Consider the following 18,605-nt stretch of genomic DNA (forward strand, 5'->3'; position numbering starts at 1 on the left):
CTGAGAGCTTGAGTGTTTGAAGGTCTGGGTAGCATAATCCCCCCCCGCCCCCGGGATAGCAGGTGAGGTATCAGAGGTAGCTGCCAAGGAGGTTGGAGAGAGAGAGACTGCACAGCAGTGGGTACCAATGCTGTCTGGGCCAATGTGGGGCAATAAGCATTGCTTTTGGTAGTACTTTTGGAATGAGAGGAAGGGGTGGGAATGCATACACGAAGAGGGTATTCCAAGGGAAGGTCAGGGCATCAACCTTCCAGGACAGGTGATAGTACGCCCTGGTGCAATTTCTGTACTTGGTGGTTTAAATGGGAGGCAAAGAGGTCCACCTGGGGGGGTCTCCCATGTGTGGGTAATTTGCAAAAAAATGTCTCTGTGGATTTGCCATTCGTGTGGGTCCAGCGGGTTTCTGCTTAAGTGGTCTGCTAGGGTGTTGTTGATGTCCGGTAGGTATTGGGCTATAAGATGTAGTCCCATGGATTAGGCTGCTAACCACAGGTTCATGGCTAATCTGCACAGGGGGTAAGATTGAGTCAATACCAGTCTGTTGATGAACCACATGACTGTGGTGTTGTCTGTTACGAGAAGAACCCCCCCCCCCCCCCCCGGTTTGAGGTAGGGTTTGAAGGATGCCAGAGAGTTTTGCACTATCACTTCCTTTTCATTGATGTGCAAGGGTAGTATTTGAGCATCCCAGAGACCTTGGGCACACCTGCCTTCCAGGTGGACACCCCAGGCTATGTCTGAAGCATCTGTATTTATGGTCTGGTCCGACGGACGGAGGATGAATAGAAGTCCCTGTTCAGAGCACAGTCCTGGGCCCACCAAAGGAATTCTGATCTTATGCAAGGGATCACAGGCAGGGAGTTGTCCAGAGGTTGAGAGTGTTGACACCATAGGTTCTTTTGGTACCACTGAATTTTCCTCATGCGCAGTCTGGCTAGGGGTACCAGGAGGATGCATGAAGCCATGTACCCTAAAGCTTGCAGGAATTTCCTGGCAGTAAGCTGGGTTTGGGAGGCCAGAGTAGTGAAGTATTTTGGTAGGAAACTTTGCTTTTCTGGGGACAGAAAGACCATTTGCTGTTCTGTATCCAAAAAGGCTCCCAGAAATATGCTTTTCCTGGTAGGTGTCTGTTTTGATTTCCTTTCGTTGATAATGAACCCCCAGAGAGGGGAGTAGAGTTTTTTACAGATGAGAGGTGCTGCAGGAGCAGTTCCTTGCCGTCTACCTGGATGAGACAGTCGTTCAGATAAGGGTAAATCTGTACATAGTTTTGCCTGCAAAAGGCAATGACAGGAGCTAGACATTTGGTGAAGACCCTGGGAGCAGTAGATAAGCCAAATGGCAAAGCAGAGAATTGAAAGTGTAATGATCCTGCTCTGAAGCGCAGGAATTTTCTGCAAGACTCCCTTATTGGGATGTGCAAGTAAGCATCCTTTAGGTCTAAGGTAACCACCCAAGCTTAGTCTGGCAGCATAGGTAGAAGCTGTTGTAAGGTAAGCATTTTGAATTTTTGATTACCAGGAAAGTATTGAGAAAGGATAGGTCCAGGATGGGATGCCAAGTTCCTTCTTTCCTGGGCACAAGGAATAGTCTGGAATAAAATCCTTTTGCAACTTGTTCTGGAGGCACAGGTTCTAGGGCTATAAGGTTTTGCACTTGCTTTAGTGCTTCTGCTCACTGGTTTGGAGGTAGGTCTGGGTACACTCTTGGAGGTGGTAGTTCTTGGAAATTGAGTTTGTACCCCTGAGCAATGATTTTTACAACCCACTGATCTTTTGTTATAAAGTTCCAAATTTCTCTGCAAAGGTATAGCCTTCCTCCTAGCTTTTGGTGTGGTGGAGGCAGGCAGAGATGGGAAAAGTAGTCATTGAGAGTTTTTTTGCATACATAGTTATTTTTGAACTCCCTGCTCTAGAATTAGAGGGGGGACACTGTTTAGTTCTTTGCTGGCCGAGTTTGAGCCCTGGTGGGTCTGTCCCTACGGGTTTTGCCTTGTGCCTGCCTGTTTGCTGCAGGAAAAGACCAATGTTTAGAGGGAAATTTTCTGCTGAACCTAGGAGGTTGTACTTGAAGGAAATCTTTAACAATATGGATCGATTTAGCTTTGCCTTCCATCTTTTTAAGCACCTCTTCAGTTTTCTGTCTGAACAAGCTGTCTTTGTCAAGAGGTGAATCCATGATTTTAGCTTTGACATGATCAGGGAGAGGTTGCTCCTTCAACCATGCATGTCTTCTGATAAATCCCATCACTGCTGCCCTGCTAGAAGCTTCTAGGATGTAAAACCCACAGTGCAAGGAGTGCTTTGTCACCTGAGTGGAAGAGTGCAGTAATTCTGCTCTCTTTATTATTGGCAAAATCTGGTAAAGTAGAAGTTTTCTGTTTCAAAAGTTTCAAAGTGTGCTGTTGATATTTTAACACATGAAACTAACAGTTAAGAGCCCTTATAGCTAAAAGTTGCAGAGGTATATACTTTCTTAACCCATCTGTCTAGGGCCCTGGATTCCCTGTCTGAGGGAGTAGGATTCTTTGCAGAGGTAGCCTCAACTCCCTTAGGTCCCTGAGCAATCACCTCTGGTCTGCTATAGGATTTCTATAGAGGAATTTATGAGAGTTAGGTACCCTGTAATACCTGTCAGGTTTTCTGAGTGCAGGTGGAAGGGTGTCAGGGTAAGGCTGGATTCTTGGTAAACATCATCTACTACCTCCAAGATGGGTGGGATGGCCAGAGGCCTATGCTTGGGTAGGTCCAGAAACTCTCTTGCTCTTTTCTTGGATTGAGGGAAATCCATTGATTCCCATTGGAAGTGTTCCCTAAGGGCGTGGAGGGTTTCCCAAAGGAAAAGTCCTCTGGAGGTGATGCAGAAGGGATAGTCTCTTCTGCATTTTAGTCTTCCTAGGCAGTAAGGTGATTTTCCTCTTCAAAAACAGAGGAGTCAGATCCCTCTGAGTCTAAATCCAATAGGATGTCTGGAGAAGGATCCCTTCTCCTTTTGGTCACAGTGGCCTGATTACCCCAGATGAAACTGATGAAATCCTCTGCCATTTTATGCATTCTAGTTTGAGGAGGTGGAGGAGTGGTGGAATGGAGACTTTTAGCTGTTGTCTTTGGAGTGGGTCTAAGTCTGGACTGAAGAGTATCTCTCAGTGCAGTTGGTGCGTTAGTCGGAAGAGAGAGAGCGATGGCCTTGAAGTGAAATCCAAAGTGCTAGTGGTATCCTTGGAAGCCAGTGCCTGCTTAGCAGCTCCAGACCCAACCGAAGGTGAGACAGCCGAAGGCTCGTTAGATGATGCAGACATCTGCGGCATACAGGAGCCTGAAAGGGTCTCGGTAGAGTCTTGCGAAGAAATAGTCTGGCTTACTGACAGAACCCACACTGTAAAAGTAGCCAACTTCAAATCCAGCTCCAGACAAGTGGAGTACCTCAGGGTTCAGTCCAGGGACCTCTCTTGTTTGGCATCTACTTCTCTGAAGTACAGGTCAACACTAAGGGACTCTGGCTAACAAAGTTCGCAGATGACTGCAAACTGGGGGCCATTATTAAATCCCCAAATGATGTCGATACTCTACAAAAGGGCCTTACAGAAACAGATGCTTGGTGCCAGAGCCATGGGCTCAAGCTCAATGCCAAGAAATATAGAAGTTATGTTCTTACCATAACGTTCCATGTTAGTTGTCTTCTTCTCGCCTTCTTCTTGCTGGATGGGTTCGGAGCCGACCTCGGCCCCGACTCGGCCACTCTAAAAGCTCGAGAGTTGGTTCCACCGGCTCGAGGCTCCCCTTATATCCCACAATGCTAGGCGAGAGTTACCTCAGATCTCGTTTGTAAGCTAACCCAGCTTATATCAAAAACAGTATAACTGTGAAACAGAATCCACCTCTAACAGCAGGAAGAAAAGGGGTGACCTATATCCTGAAACAAGAAAATATGCATAATAGCATATGACTAAGAAAGAGGTGGTAGAAAGAGAGGTCACGATCACAACTCCTCTAGGTCTGTCCAGGCCAGGGGAAGGAGGGTGGGACGAAGAAGAAGCGAGAAGAAGACAACTAACATGGAACGTTATGGTAAGAACATAACTTCTATATGTTAAGTTGTCTATCTCGCCTTCATTCTTGCTGGATGGGACCGCGTCCCTAGCACCTTGTCCCGGGTGGCCTAACGGAACAGACTCCTGAGAACAGTGGAACCAAAATTAGCTCTATGCCTAGAAGCTAAATCCAACTTATAATGGGAAATAAAAGTGTGAGGAGTAGCCCAAGTAGCCGCTGCACAAATGGTGTCAATAGGCAGTCTGTCTTGGAAGGCTAGAGAAGTAGCCAAAGCTCTGGTGGAATGGGCTTTAGGTGTATTAGGCAGTTTTTGGTGTCTAATCTCATAAACAAGGGTAATCAGAGATGTTAGCCATCTGGATAAAGATACCTTTGAAACTGGAAGTCCCTTTCTGCTTTCCGCATAGGAGACAAACAGCTGATCAGATTTTCTGAATAGTTTCGTCCTGTCCAAGTAGTACCTTAATTGACGATGAACATCCAGGTAGTGTAATTTTTGTTCAGACCTATTTGAATACTCCGGGAAAAAGACAGGGAGGTCAATGCATTGGTTTAGATTTGATGTTGAAACCACCTTAGGCAAAAGGACGGGTTAGTTCGTAAGGAAACTCTGTCCTTATGGAACACAAGGTAAGGAGAACGACAACTGAGTGCTTGAAGTTCTGAAATTCTTCTAGCTGATGTGATAGCCACCAGAAAGAGAGTTTTCCATGATAATAACTTTAAGGAACATGAAGCTGCAGGTTCGAAAGGGGAAAGAATCAAAGAAGCAAGAACTAAATTTAGGTCCCAAGGAGAAGGAGGATTTCTTACAGGAGGTCTGAGAAGAAAAACTCCTTTCAAAAAGGCTTTGCAGAGTTTGTGGGACATTAGGGCAGATTCAGAAATACCCACATGGAAATTAGAAATAGCTGCCAATTGAACCTTAAGAGTAGATGGAGATGAACCTGCATGGAAGAGTTCAGCAAGAAAATCAAGGACTAGTTGGATGGAAGCGGTGAAAGGATCTATGTCCTTTCCTTGTGCCCAATATGAGAAGCGTTTCCACTTACTCAAATAAATCTTTCGAGTGGAAGATTTATGGGAAGCTATCAAAATATCTCTAACAGAGTGAGATAATTGAGGAAGCCTGGCTACGGTTGGAAGTGGAGGAACCAAGCAGTGAAGTTCAGAGAGGGGAGGGAGCGATGAAACTGACCCGACTGATGGATCAAAAGATCTGGAACTAGGTCCAGATTCCACGGTCGCTCCAAAAGAAATCGATGTAGAAAGGGGAACCACACTTGTCGAGGCCAGTAAGGAGCAATGAGGATCAATGAGGCCTTCTGAGCGATAGCTTTCTGTATTACTTGAGAGATCAGTGGGAAAGGAGGAAATGCATACAGAAGTCCCCGGGCCAAACTTGGACTAGCGCGTCCCTGCTGGGTTGGCCTGGTAAAGGGAATAGAGTGAAGTATTCTCTGCACTTGCTGTTTTGGGGAGTAGCAAAAAGATCGCAGCAAGGCTGACCCCACTTGAGAAATATCTCTCTCACTACAGAGTCTTTCAGAGACCACTCGTGAGGCATGAGAATAGCTCTGCTCAACTTGTCCGCAATGTGATTGGACTTCCGGGGATGTGCGTTGCTATCAGAAAACGCTGAGAAGAAATCGCCCATTGCCACAGTCTGAGTGCTTCTCGACACAGGGGGTATGATCTGGTTCCGCCTTGTTTGTTGATGTACCACACTACAGACATATTGTCTGTCTGGATTGCAATCGTTCCCAAGGGAAGAGAGTCTTGAAGGGCTTGCAACGCTAAAAGCACTGCTCTCATCTCCAGAACATTTATGTGCAAGTGGCATTCGTTTGGTTGCCATGTGCCCTGGACTGTCCTGCCCTGATAATGCCCCCCCCACCCGATCAGGGAGGCATCCGTTGTCAGAGTAGCAACCGGAGGAGGTGGAACAAATGGTCTCCCCAACAGGAGCTGGGGGGAAGACATCCACCACATGAGATGCTTTTTGCACGCTTGCGTGATCATAATGGTGTGAGACATTGGAAGTTCCTGGTATGACCATTGAGAAAAGAGCATCCACTGAAGGATCCGCATGTGGTATCTGGCCAATGGGAGGAGAGGTATGGCCGCTGCCATGATTCCCAACACCTTTAGAACTAACCTGGCTTTGGCTCTGTTGCTGTTGAGAAGAAGTGACACCAATTTTTGAATGTCTGATATCCTTTGGTTCGTTAGTGTTGCAGACATGTTTACAGTATCTAAATTTGCCTATGTAGGTAATAGTACGACAAGGCGACAAAACAGACTTTTCGCAATTTATTGAGATACCCAGTTTTGACAGACGAAAAGTGTAATCTCTGGCCATCAGGAGGAGATGCTTGGTGGGAGCTGTGAGGAGCCAGTCGTCCAAATATGGAAACACCTGGAATCCTTGTCGTCTCAGGTGAGAAGCTACCACTGCCATGCATTTGGTAAACACCCGGGGGGCAGTGGTGAGACCAAAGGGCAGGGCCCTGAATTGAAAATGACTGGTTCCCAGCCTGAAGCGGAGGAATCTTCTGGAGCCGCCTGTTCATTTTATGTGATAGTACGCGTCCTGAAGGTCTATAGAGCACATCCAGTTTCCTTTTCCCAATAGGGGAAGAATGGATTGCAGCGTGACCATCCGAAATCTTGTTTTCTTGACCGATCTGTTCAAGATACTGAGATCCAAAATTGGTCTCCAGTCCCCTGTTTTCTTTGGAACTAAAAAGAACCTTGAGTAGATTCCGGATCCTTGTTGGTCTGCTGGCACTGGCTGAATAGCTCTTTTGCAAGCAGTTTTGAAATTTCCAAAGCTGCTATATCCCTTTGAGCGGGTGGAACATCTGGAAGGGATTTTTTTGACTGATTTGGAAAACGAAGAAAGGGGATGGAATAACCTTCGGAAATGATGGACTGTACCCATTTGTCTTGTGTCAAGGATAGCCAGGCTTCTGGGTACAGTGACAATCTTCCCCCGACTGCCTCCGAAGATGGGCAGTCGGGCAACACCTCAGGGATGCTGAAAGGGCTTGTCAGGAAAGGCTTCCCGATTGCCCTGGTTCTGCGGACCCCCCCTGCCCCTAGGGCGACGTCTACCATTGTTATTCCCACCTCTGCCTCTGGTAGGAAAACGACTCTGTGCGTCAGGCGAAGTCCCTTGAGATTGTTTACGGAACCACATCTTTCCACCCTTCTGGCCTTTGGGGTAAGGCCTAGAAGGAGTCGAAAAACGGACTCCGACGGCAGAAAGGGTCTTGCCATCAGTCTCGCACCTAGTCAGGGTTTCTTTCACTTGAGGACCAAAAAGAGATGATCCATCAAAAGGGGAGTTCGTGAAAGACGTCTTGAAAGGTTCCGCAAAGTTGCATAGCCGCATCCAGGCGTGCCTACGTAAGGCTACCCCTGTTCCTGCGGCTCTGCTCGCTCCATCGGCCGCATAAGAGAGGAGGCGCATGGAGGAGTTGGAAATGGAATTAAGGATAGCCAGCTGCGTGTTCATTTTCTCTTGGAACCCCGCAGCTGTAGGGTCCTTCAACATCTCACTCGCTTCCTTGACCAAGTCCCTTTGAAGACGAGTGAAATGGCACAGGTAATTCCGCGAACGCATGGTAAAAGTCGCTGAGGAGAACATCCGCTTCCGCACCTATCCATGGACCTAGATTCCTTGTTAGGTGGATGGACAGGCACTGAAGGATCAGCCAGTTCCTTCTTTGTGGCGGCAGCTACCACCATAGCATCCACAGAAACTCCTTTTGATAAAAATTGCTTGTCTGATGGAGCTGTGATGAATTTGGAGGGTCTCCTGGGAGTGGGGTCCACTGAATCAGGAGCCGTCCATGCCTTTTAGCAACCACCTGCATGAGGGGGTCAAGGGGGACACCCAGGAGGTGGAAGGACGAGAGCCAAACGCCTCAAGATACACAGATTCGTCCTCTGAAGGGTTGAGGGCTGGCCAATTTCCCCTCTGTTTAAGGATCTCCAGAATGTCTGCAAATGAGACATCTTCAGAAGGGGAACGGGGGGAACCCTCAGAATCATCCAGATCTGTGTCCGACGTGATAGACTCAGGTGAGTCAATGTGCTTCCTCTTGCACTTCCTCTTCCGAGGGGGCTCTTCTGCCAAATCAGGAGAGGCCTCGGAAGAGGATGAAATCCCCAAAGGGGGCTCCTGAGGAGCTGGCTCTCTGCGGTCCGGGATGAGGGAGTGAGTCGACTTACCCTGAGGCAGCATAGAGGGAGGGGCTGACGGAGCCGACTGTGGAGTAGAGCCAGGCTCTAATCCGCATGACCTCGAAAGCACCCCTGTCAGGCAGAGCCAGAGGTCCCCGCTCCGAGGAGCTAAGGACCCCCCTCGGCACCGACAGTGATGGCTCCGAGGCCGATGGAGCCGAACTCACCAGCGCCGAAGCACCGAGAGGGAGAGGGGGGGTCGGACAAGGGTCCGATGCCACTCACCCCCTCGGAGCCGACGAGGGAAGTCCGGCGCCGAGATTCCTCCACGGAAGAAAACGGAGCCGACGACGGAGCCGAAGACAATTGTCTCGGCTCCGAAGTGACCACAGTCTCGGTTCCGACATGACCCGGCTCCGAACTCAAGAGTCGAAGGAGGAAAGAGTTGATGGACCGGGGCAGGCACCGACTGATGAGTCGGGCTCTGAAGCATCTGGGCAAGTGCCTCGGACTTAAGTAGTCGACTCACCACCCTCTGAAGGTCATGATCGGAAAGCCTCGATGACCTAGAGGAATGAGACCTTTGGCTCCGTTCAGACAGCAGGGGAGATCCTGGAGCCGAATGAACGGAGCCAAGAGAAGGTGACCTAGACCTCTTTCTGGTTGTCGGCTCCGAAGATCTTGTCGGAGCCGACACAGGTACCTCGATAACCTCGGCTCCGCCGGAGCCGAGGAAGCCACAGAAACTGTGGACTGAGTCTTATCGGCTCCAGCCGGAGCCGATAAAGGCAAAGGTTGAACAACCTGAGGTCTCGGCTCAGAAGCCGGAGCCGAAGACCTCGATGCCTTAGAGGGCTTCCCTGTTGAAACTGACAGGGAATCCTCTGGTTTTAACAAGCCTCTCAAAATTAACTTGTTCTTTCTCTCCTGCAGGACCCTGGGGCTGAAGCCATGGCACACAGCACAGGAGTCCTGCAGGTGCAAAGGCCCCAGACAGTAGACACAAGAAGTGTGAGCGTCTGTCAGAGACATTTTCTGACAGCACGCATCACACTTCTTGAATCCAGAGACCTTTGCTTCCTTTGACATTATCCTAACTGACAGGTGTACACTAACACACACCAAACACACAGTTATACCATGTCAGAAAAATTATTAATACTAAAAATAATTAACAATTTTAGTAAAAATACTAGAAATTAAGCACAAAAAAGTTAAAGAAACTACACAAACACACCCTAAGGAAGGGAAGGCCAAAGGCCCAAGGGAAGAACCAGCGGTTCTTTTAAAGAGAAAACGGGGAAAAATAGGGTCGGGGATAAAAAACTATATTCTACACTAATTTGTGAAGAATTAAGGTTAAAAGGGGAAAAAAGAATAACTTTTTAGTATAAAAAGCTAACACTCACCAGGAACCGGTAGAAGCAACCAACCTCGAAGCTGTAGCGGCAAACAAGATCTGAGGTAACTCTCGCCTAGCATTGTGGGATATAAGGGGAGCCTCGAGCCGGTGGAACCAACTCTCGAGCTTTTAGAGTGGCCGAGTCGGAGCCGAGGTCGGCTCCGAACCCATCCAGCAAGAATGAAGGCGAGATAGACAACTTAACATGTATAGTTATTCCCTTTGGGGGAAAAAACATGTACCCATGAATTACCACATAGGTAGCAGTACACTAAACACCGAAAGTGTGATAACAGACTTAGGGACACAGGTGGACAGTGGTCTCACCTTCAATAACCACATCGCCACAATAGTCAGGAAATACTTCTATGTGGCACACCTCATCACTAAGGGCTTTTCATCCAAAAAAAGGAGGTCATTGTCCCACTGTACTCATCCCTCATTAGACCAATTATAGAATACAATGCCTCAATTGGTATGTACCTCTCAAGACATATGCAACAATTGGAAAGGCCACAGAAATACCTCACTAAAAGAATCACAGGCCTAAAGCAGATGCCCTATGCTGACCACCTTAAAAACCTCCAGCTATACTCTGTCGCATATAGTCTACTCAGAGGCGATCTCTGCTTAACATACAAGGCCATGTCAAACCCAGAGCTGTTGGACATGCTACACTTAAAGAAATCCCAATCCCTCAGAGCCACACACTCCAGGGATCTAAACCTTATCATCACAATAAACAAAACATGCTGGAGGGATAGGCTCCTGACCCAGAGACTCCCCAGACTCTGGAATAGACTTCTCATACATGTCAAGCAGAGCGCCTCGTTGGCCCTCTTCAAAGGAACCCTGATGATTGGATGGGAGAAAGGAAATTCACCCCGGGGATCACATCAGTCACCCTGCTAGACAGGGGTCCAGGGAAGTAAATAGTGTGGGAAGAAATAGCCAGGGAACTGTTATGGCTAGGCTTGTATAGGCCCTAGGGCCGATAGCCTATTACCAACCTATGAACCTAAAAATCAGGGGGATGCGAAAGCACTTCACTGAATTCTGAAGAACTGACAACCCATTTAGCGCTGGAGTCATCGGAAGGTTTTGCCTTATGCGGTCTGTCTTTATCCTTAGCTTTACATTTTTTCGGCAGATCTGCAGTTTGCTGACAGCTGCCATATCGGTAATCAGAGGTGGAAGACAAAAATAACTGGCTACAAACAGAGCTCTACGATGAATAGTGCTAGCGTTAAAGAGGGAACAGACATTGGGGTATGTCGTGGTCTGGGCCTAAGCAAGTGACACAGTAAAATTGGAAGTCTCGGTGTGGTATTTGCTTTCCAGAGGTGAGACAGTTGACTTGGATCCCCAGTGGGGTACTTAGTTTTAGACATTTCCAGCTGAAGTTCGAAATCTGGAAACAACCGACTGGCATTGTTGCTAATTGTTTCTGATACTGGCTCCACGGCAAGAAAGACTGAGGTAATGGCATCTCCTGCTCTCCTTTATAGCTCGGACGACCTGACTTCACACAGCAAGCGACAGCAGCCGACGCACAAAACCTTGACTCTGGTATTCGGACCGACTGAGGGCTACCACAGCATAGATAACACAATGGTGATGACTGCAGCAGTGAAAAATGAAGATCATCATTGATATTTAGCAACTAAACTAAGATAACAGAAAACTGAGAAACATAATAAAAAGTAGAGAAGAATACTGTCAAAATAAAGAAAGTCCATAATACAATAACAGAGACATTTAAGGGTTACTTCTGAGAAATTATACAGCTCACAAGAAGAGGTTGAAAATAAAAAAAAAGTGTAAAAATATCTATGAAGGGCTCAGTACTTTCTCAGACGAATAAATGATTGTGTAGAGACTTCTTACATCTAGTTACATCTCCCTTAGACAATGGGGACAAATTCACACCAAAATTAGGTGGGGAAAAAACTTTCTAAAAACAAGTATCAGTAATTCCCCAATACACTAAAATCCTTCTAGCAGAAGACATTCATCCTAATCCTGGCCCCACCTATCACCATGAACATCAAGACATTTAAGGTCAACCACCAAACCCTAGTAATCTAACTTTTGGTACTACAAAAAAATAGAAGCATACAAAATAAAGTTGCTGGACTAAATGCCTGAATTACTCTAACATAAGCATGATATTCTTGCTGTAACTGAAACTTGGCTTAAACTCAGCATGAACTACTCAGAAATTACACCACCTGGCTATACTGTCATCTGTAATGACCACATAAAGAGGAAATGTAGTGTACTGCTTTAATATTTCCCAACAAACCAATAACAGGACGAATTCAATTTCAGCACTACTAATCTCCTTTGTTTGCTGACTTTTTCATCTCTTCATTCGGACCCCTATCTTCCAGTATAGCTGTATTGTTGCCAGGTGAGATGTAAAGATCAGTAATACATATTTGTTTTTGTTTATTTTCAGTATAAAAAAGGGCCAAGAATTATAAAGACTATTTTCAGAGTTAAAGTTAAACAGGCCCAAATCATTTGAGTTAATTGCAATTATTGTCAATATCTATATACTGATGGTAATGAATTGGAAGTTGGAAAAACAGTAGTACAGGTTCCTGGTAGATTCACCTGTAAAGTCAAAAAATGTAGTGCATCTAAATGTGTTTTGAATGTAGATCATTTTATGTGGGAAGAACTATATAGAAGAATTTACGAACATAACTATGCAATTATACATGGAGACATGAAAAATGCCATGAGCAAACATTATATAGAAAAGAAATGTAAAATTAATTTTAAATGTATAGTGCTGGATGTTCTAAAAAATGAACATATTAATGTGGAAGAAGAGTTAGGTTGGTCAGAGTATTGTTGGCAAGTTAGGTTAAATGCATGCTTCCCCCAGGATTAAATAATAGGGAGGAGTTTACAATGTATTTAAAAAGGAAGGGGCTAACGCATTAAATCAGTATTACATTATATTATATATGTGTTAAGAATATATGTGTCTTGCAAGTTTTTCAGATTGTTGTATTTTATGGTAAAAATTTCTTTTAGCAATTTAGGATTACTGTATGTTTAAATTAAATCATAGCTAATGAGCATATAAATGTTTTAACCAAGTTTTGAAGCCGTAGTCTGAAGTCGTCTCCGATTGAGGAGACGAAAGCGCTTACTATTGGCTTCTGAATAAATATTGCTGACTTATCACTATACTGATACAGCATTTTATTTCATTTTTTGGACTTATTTGCTTGCTGCTAGTCGAGGAATAACAAAATTCAGTTTAGCAGAGCTACTTATTACTTTACTGAAATTAAACAATTATACTGAAAATAAACAATTAAAAAACAATTTGTATTACTGATCTTTATAGGTTCATAGGTTCATACTAGGCTATCTGCCCCAAGGCATTTATAAGCCTAGCCCGAATTTTTGTGGCTTACGCCACCCCTTATATGAAAAAATACTGTACCCATTAGTTTGTTGTGCCTCTGTCCAGCAGTGACACAGAGATGATTCCCGGGGTAAACCTACGATCTCCCATCCACAGGTCAAGATTTCTCTTGAATAGAGCCAGCGAGGTGCTCTGCCTCACATGGACCGGGACTCTATTCCACAGCATAGGGAGTCTCTGAGTGATAAATCTATCCCTCCAGCACGTCCTATTTATATCCGTGCTAAGGTTTAAGTCACTTGCTCTAGTGGTTTTGGTGGATTTGGATTTGTTGAGGTGGAGCATGTCCATTAATTCTGGGTTGGACATGGCCTTGTATGTCAGGCACATGTCACCTCTGAGCAGACGGTATGCGACTGAATAGAGCTGGAGTTTCTTCAATCTGGCAGCATATGACAGATTTTGGAGTCCCTTTATCCTTTTGGTGAGAAACTTTTGGGGTCTCTCCAATTGCTGCAGATGTCGGGCGAGATACATCCCGAATGGGGCATTGTACTCGATCATTGGTCTGATAAGTGAAGAGTACAGGGAACAATGACCTCACTAGATCTGGATGTGAATCCCTTCATGATCAGGTGGGCAATGTAGAAGGTCTTTCTAACCACTTTAGCAACGTGAGTGTCAAAAGAAAGGCCACTGTCAACCTGGGTCCCCAGGTCCCTGATAACCTCTTCTGTGCTTAGTGGATTGCCACCTATATGGTAGCTTGGGGTTACCTTGTTTTTCCCAAAGGGTATGACTATACATTTTTTGGCGTTTAACTTCAGGCTATGGCTCTGGCACCAGCTATCTGTTTCCGTGAGTCCCTTCTGAAGGATATCCGTGTCCGATGCACTTTCCACTATGGCGCCCAGTTTGCAGTCGTCTGCAAACTTTGTCAGCCAAAGTCCTCCCATGTTGGCCTGTACTTCTGAGAAGTAGATGCCGAACAATAGGGGGCCAAGGACCGAGCCCTGTGGAACACCACTTGTGACCGGCTTGGAGTCTGACATAGCGCCAGCAACTCTAACCCTGTGGGTTCTGTCCTTAAGCCAGTTTGCAACCCATCTTGTGACATATGGGTTTACATTTAAGCTGGTAAGTTTTTCTACAATACCCGAGTGGGGTATTGTGTCGAAAGCCTTGCAAGGTCAAGGTAGGCTGTATGGACTGCCTTTCCTCATCAATGGCCTTGGTGACTGTTTCAAGAAGTCGACCAAGTTCAAAAGGCATGATCTTCCCTTGACGGCCAAACCGGGTCGGGTCCAATGTCTGCAAGTCCCCTATATCTTTGTTTATGAGCTCCATTATGATCCTCTCCATAGCTTTGCAGACTAGACTTGTTAAGCTTATGGGGCGGTAATTACCAGGGTCCGTAGAGGCACCGCCTTTGTGGAGTGGGACCACAGTTGCCGTACGCCACTCCTTGGGTACGTATCCTGTGGTAAGGCTGAGATTAAACAGCTGCCTTATGTGCGGGTTTAATTCCTCATTTAGCTCATGTAGCACACAGCCGGGGACACCATCCGGTCCCATTGATGCTGTGTTTTTAGCTTTAGAGAGAGCAGCTTTCACCTCCGCATTTGAGATGTCTGGGAGGCTACACTCCGCTGCGATAGTTATCTCTCCTTTAGGGAGGGAGAGGGGGGTGAAGTTTGCACTGAACCTGTCTGCCAGTATGTTGGCAATGTCTGTGGGTTCAGTGATTTTTGTATCATTTTGGACTAATTCTGAGCATATCTGGGAGTTTCCACCCAGGTTCCTAACATAGCTGAAAAAGGCCTTATGATTGTCCTTTGAATCCATGGCAATTTTTCTCTCAAAATTGGCCTTAGTTGATTTTATGAGTGCTCGTATTTTTTACTAATAATGATCAGGGGTGACTTCCTTTTATGGATTTTGTTCTATCATGTAATAGCTTTCTCCTCTTATTGTAAAGTTTGTTAATGGCTGGGGTCCACCAGACTGGATGTTTGCCCTTTGTGGAAAGAGTCTTGGTTTTATTTGGGATTGCCTGATCCATGCAGTCCTGGAGGTGTTCATAGAAGGCATTTGTAAGGGCTTCCGCAGCTTGGGTTGTGGTTTCCACTGTCTCAGGGCACTTGAAGGATACCACACCAGTCTTGAGTAGTGTGAAGTTTGCTTTAGAGAAGTTCTTCACTGTGGTCTTTTTGTTTGAGGTGGGGCGGATGTGGATTTCCAGTGAGATTAGTTTATGATCAGATCTCACCAATGAGGGATATACTTCCGGTGTGGAGCATTTTGTCCCCATGTTTGTGATAATGAGATCTAGTATATTTTCTCCTCTCGTGGAACAGTGACTAGCTGTTCCATGGCATTTGAATTTATGAACTCCAGGAACCGTTGGGCTAGAAAGTTAGGGCTTGAGTAATGTTCCCAGTCTATATTCGGGTAGTTGAAGTCACCCAATATGATTGTGTTTGGAGATACATTTATACCCTCCAGTGTCTTCAGGAAGGCTGTGTGGGGTTCCTGAGTTTGAGAGGGTGGCCTGTAGCATGCTACAATTTGTAGAGCAGTTTTGCCTATGGTTAGTTGCACCTGGATGGTTTCCGAAGCTTGCGTTGCCACCAACCTGGAGGTGTGGGTATCCTTTATGAATATGGATACACCCCCTCCTTTTGTGGTGTGGTCTGGGTTTTGGGGCCGGAACGCATGATATGAGGTAAAATCTAATAGTGCCGGGGTGCTCTCAGGAGCCTTGAACCAGGTTTCAGTTACAGCACAGACATCGATGTTCTCCATACTGAGAAGGGCCTCGAGTGTGTGCATTTTGAGATTTAGACTTCTGGCATTAAGCAGCATTACCCTCAGTTTCTTTCCATTTTTGTTTTCTAGGGTGGTAGGTTTAGAATTTGAGCCTTCCTAAAAAAGGCACTATGGGGGAGGCAAGAGCCTTAGCCAATATCCGGAATCCCAGGGGTGACAGGTGCAAGCCGTCCCTTGCGAAGCAGCGTGGCTTGTCAAGCATGTCATCCCAGGCAGACAGACACTGGATCCCCTTTGAATGACACCAGACATTAAGCCAATTGTTAAAGCTGATCATCTTGTCTCTATATTGTGGCATCATTCTTGGTGAAGGAAGGATACTGCTCAGGGTTAGGGTCATACCTGCCTGGGCTACATAATCAGAGAGCTCCTCTATGTCTCTTTTCATGTAGTCCAGGGAGGTACGTCTCAGGTCGTTCACACCAGCATGGACAATGACTGTGTCATATTTGTACTTGCCGTGGAGTGACCAGAGTGCTTGTGTTATGTGGTGGATTCTAGCGCCCGATAGGCAGCTTACTGTGACCCTCTCCTTGTTCAGCCTGGTGAGTGGGACGTCAGTGTGTCTGACTATGGAGTCACCTATGACAAGTATGTTTGGTGTTGTATTTGGCCTTAAGGGCTGTGACTGCTTTGCACACTGCTTTTGTGGTTTATGTGTTGCTTGTGGGGTGTCTTGAGGTAGCAGTTGTTTGGGTGTCTGCTTTGGAGGCCTCTGCTGTTTAGGTAAATTTTTACTCAGAGCCTCCGAGTATGTCTTTGTGTGTTTATGTGTTTGATTCAGTGGTGTGGTAGCATTATGTGAGGCTGGTTTTGTGGTGTGTGTAGTTGCCTTCTCCTCCTGTCTGGTCTTGCCAGTCCTGAGTTGAGAGAGCTCAGCCTCCAGTTTAGTTAAATAGCTGCATCTCTCGCAAGTATTTGTTATATGGGAGGAGGAGAGGGTTGTCTGTGTACATGAGGCAGTTATAACATTGCCTCAAGATTCCCAGATTCACCAGCTGGACCGGAGAGGAGATTGACAACTGACCTTTGGACATGCTAGAATAATATTGGGAATTCCTTAATTGAAAACAAGGGCCAGTGGGGAGTGAGGGTGTAGTGCTTTTAATTTTTAGTGCTGACATATAATTGCTTTAGTGAGCAAGTGCCAGCTAACTTGAGTGCAATGTGTTACAAGTAACTAAATGCAAAAACGACAAACAGTAACTTTCTTTCAAGTGAAACAAGGAAATAAGTACAGTAAGCAATGCAGATATCACTAGTGATCCACAGAAGCACTGAGAAGCCACGTATTAGGTGGAATTAGCTTCCAGGGAAATAACAAGCAAACAAACAACAAGCATATAAACAAAGCTAGATTCAGCAGGCCTGGATCTAGTCTATGCTAGAGCAAACAAGGTGTACCAATTTCAGTAAGATACAGTTAAAATATTCAGGCACTATAAACCTTTAACCAGAAATTCCCAGCTCAGAAGGGCAGAGTCCAGCCTCTTCTCCCACAAGAGTGCAGACCACGAACCTTCTTAATGTAAAATAACTGGCCTGAAGCCCAAGTGCCTAAACCAGAACTAATACACTTGGACACTGGGCTCTCAATCAGCAGTTCCCAACTTAGGATGAAAGCTACCTGTCCTGCCACCACAGTGCTTGCCACAAACCTTACTAATGTAAAACAACTGGTCTGAAGCCCAAGTGCTTAATCCAAAAGACTTAGAATGATAGCTACACTTTAATCAAGTTACAACCAAGCAGTAATAAATACAATTGAATACTTTAGAGAATGTCTGGATTAGTGCTCAAGTTACACAAACAACGCTAGATCCAGCAGGCCCGAATCCAGTCTATGCCACAGCAAACAAGGCGCACCAACTTCAGTAAGAAGCAGTTCAGATATGCATTCACTATAAGCCTTAAACCAGAAATTCGAAGGGCAGAGTCCAGCCCCTCCTCCCACAAGAGTGCAGACCACGAACCCTCTTAATGTAAAATAACTGGCCTGAAAGCCCAAGTGCTTAAACCAGAATTAATACACTTTTAGAATAACAGACACTGAGCCCTCAATCAGCAGTTCCCAACCTAGAAGGATGTAAGCTACCTGTTCTGCCACAACAGTGCAGACCACAAACCCTCTCAGTGCAAAACAACTGGTCCGAAGCCCAAGTGTTTAAACCAAAAGGCTTAGAATGAGTTACACCAAGCAGTAATAAATACAATTGAGTATTTTTAAGATGATGCAAAAGTAAAATGAAGTAGGTAGAAACACAAGTACAGTAAAAGCAGATGAAAATTTTTTTTTTTTTTATCTGAACAAGTGCTGAGATCAAAGAAACAGATTTGAGAGCCGAAACTAGAAAACTGGCTAGTTATAAGAAAAAAAAAACAAGCTAGAAGGCTTCCCTCAAACACAGAAGGGCTTGGGGGCTCAGAAGCCTACAAATAGTCTATACCACTTAACAGGAAAGGCAGGAAATGAGCTTAAATTTTTTTTTTGTCTGTGTACCAGATGCTCTCTTTGTACAAGTAGGAGTGCCTGAAATCAGAATATGATCTCACTGCACTCAGTTGAGTGAGCAAATGAGATGAGCCCAGAGGCAGGCTGAGGGGCGGGCAGTTTCAAGGCCACTAAGATTAACACCAAAACAAAACCAGGGAGGGTGGGTGTTAATAACTGAAGAGCAGAAAAACTGCCAGTTCAGTTAAAATTCCTTCAACACAGTTTAAATCAAATTAAATACAGCTTAAA

General features: G+C 45.6%; 1 protein-coding gene across 1 annotated transcript in view; it reads right to left on the reverse strand.

Annotated features, from left to right (window-relative positions):
• PLA2G15 (phospholipase A2 group XV) overlaps positions 1–18,605 on the reverse strand; it is a gene marked incomplete at its 5' end in the record, with an annotated part of 2,054,678 nt that overhangs the window by 1,466,238 nt on the left and 569,835 nt on the right. The window lies entirely within an intron of this gene.

The sequence above is a fragment of the Protopterus annectens genome, chromosome 8.part0 (assembly GCF_019279795.1).
Source record: "Protopterus annectens isolate FY-2018-M chromosome 8.part0, PAN1.0, whole genome shotgun sequence".
NCBI classification, from domain to species: domain Eukaryota; kingdom Metazoa; phylum Chordata; order Ceratodontiformes; family Protopteridae; genus Protopterus; species Protopterus annectens.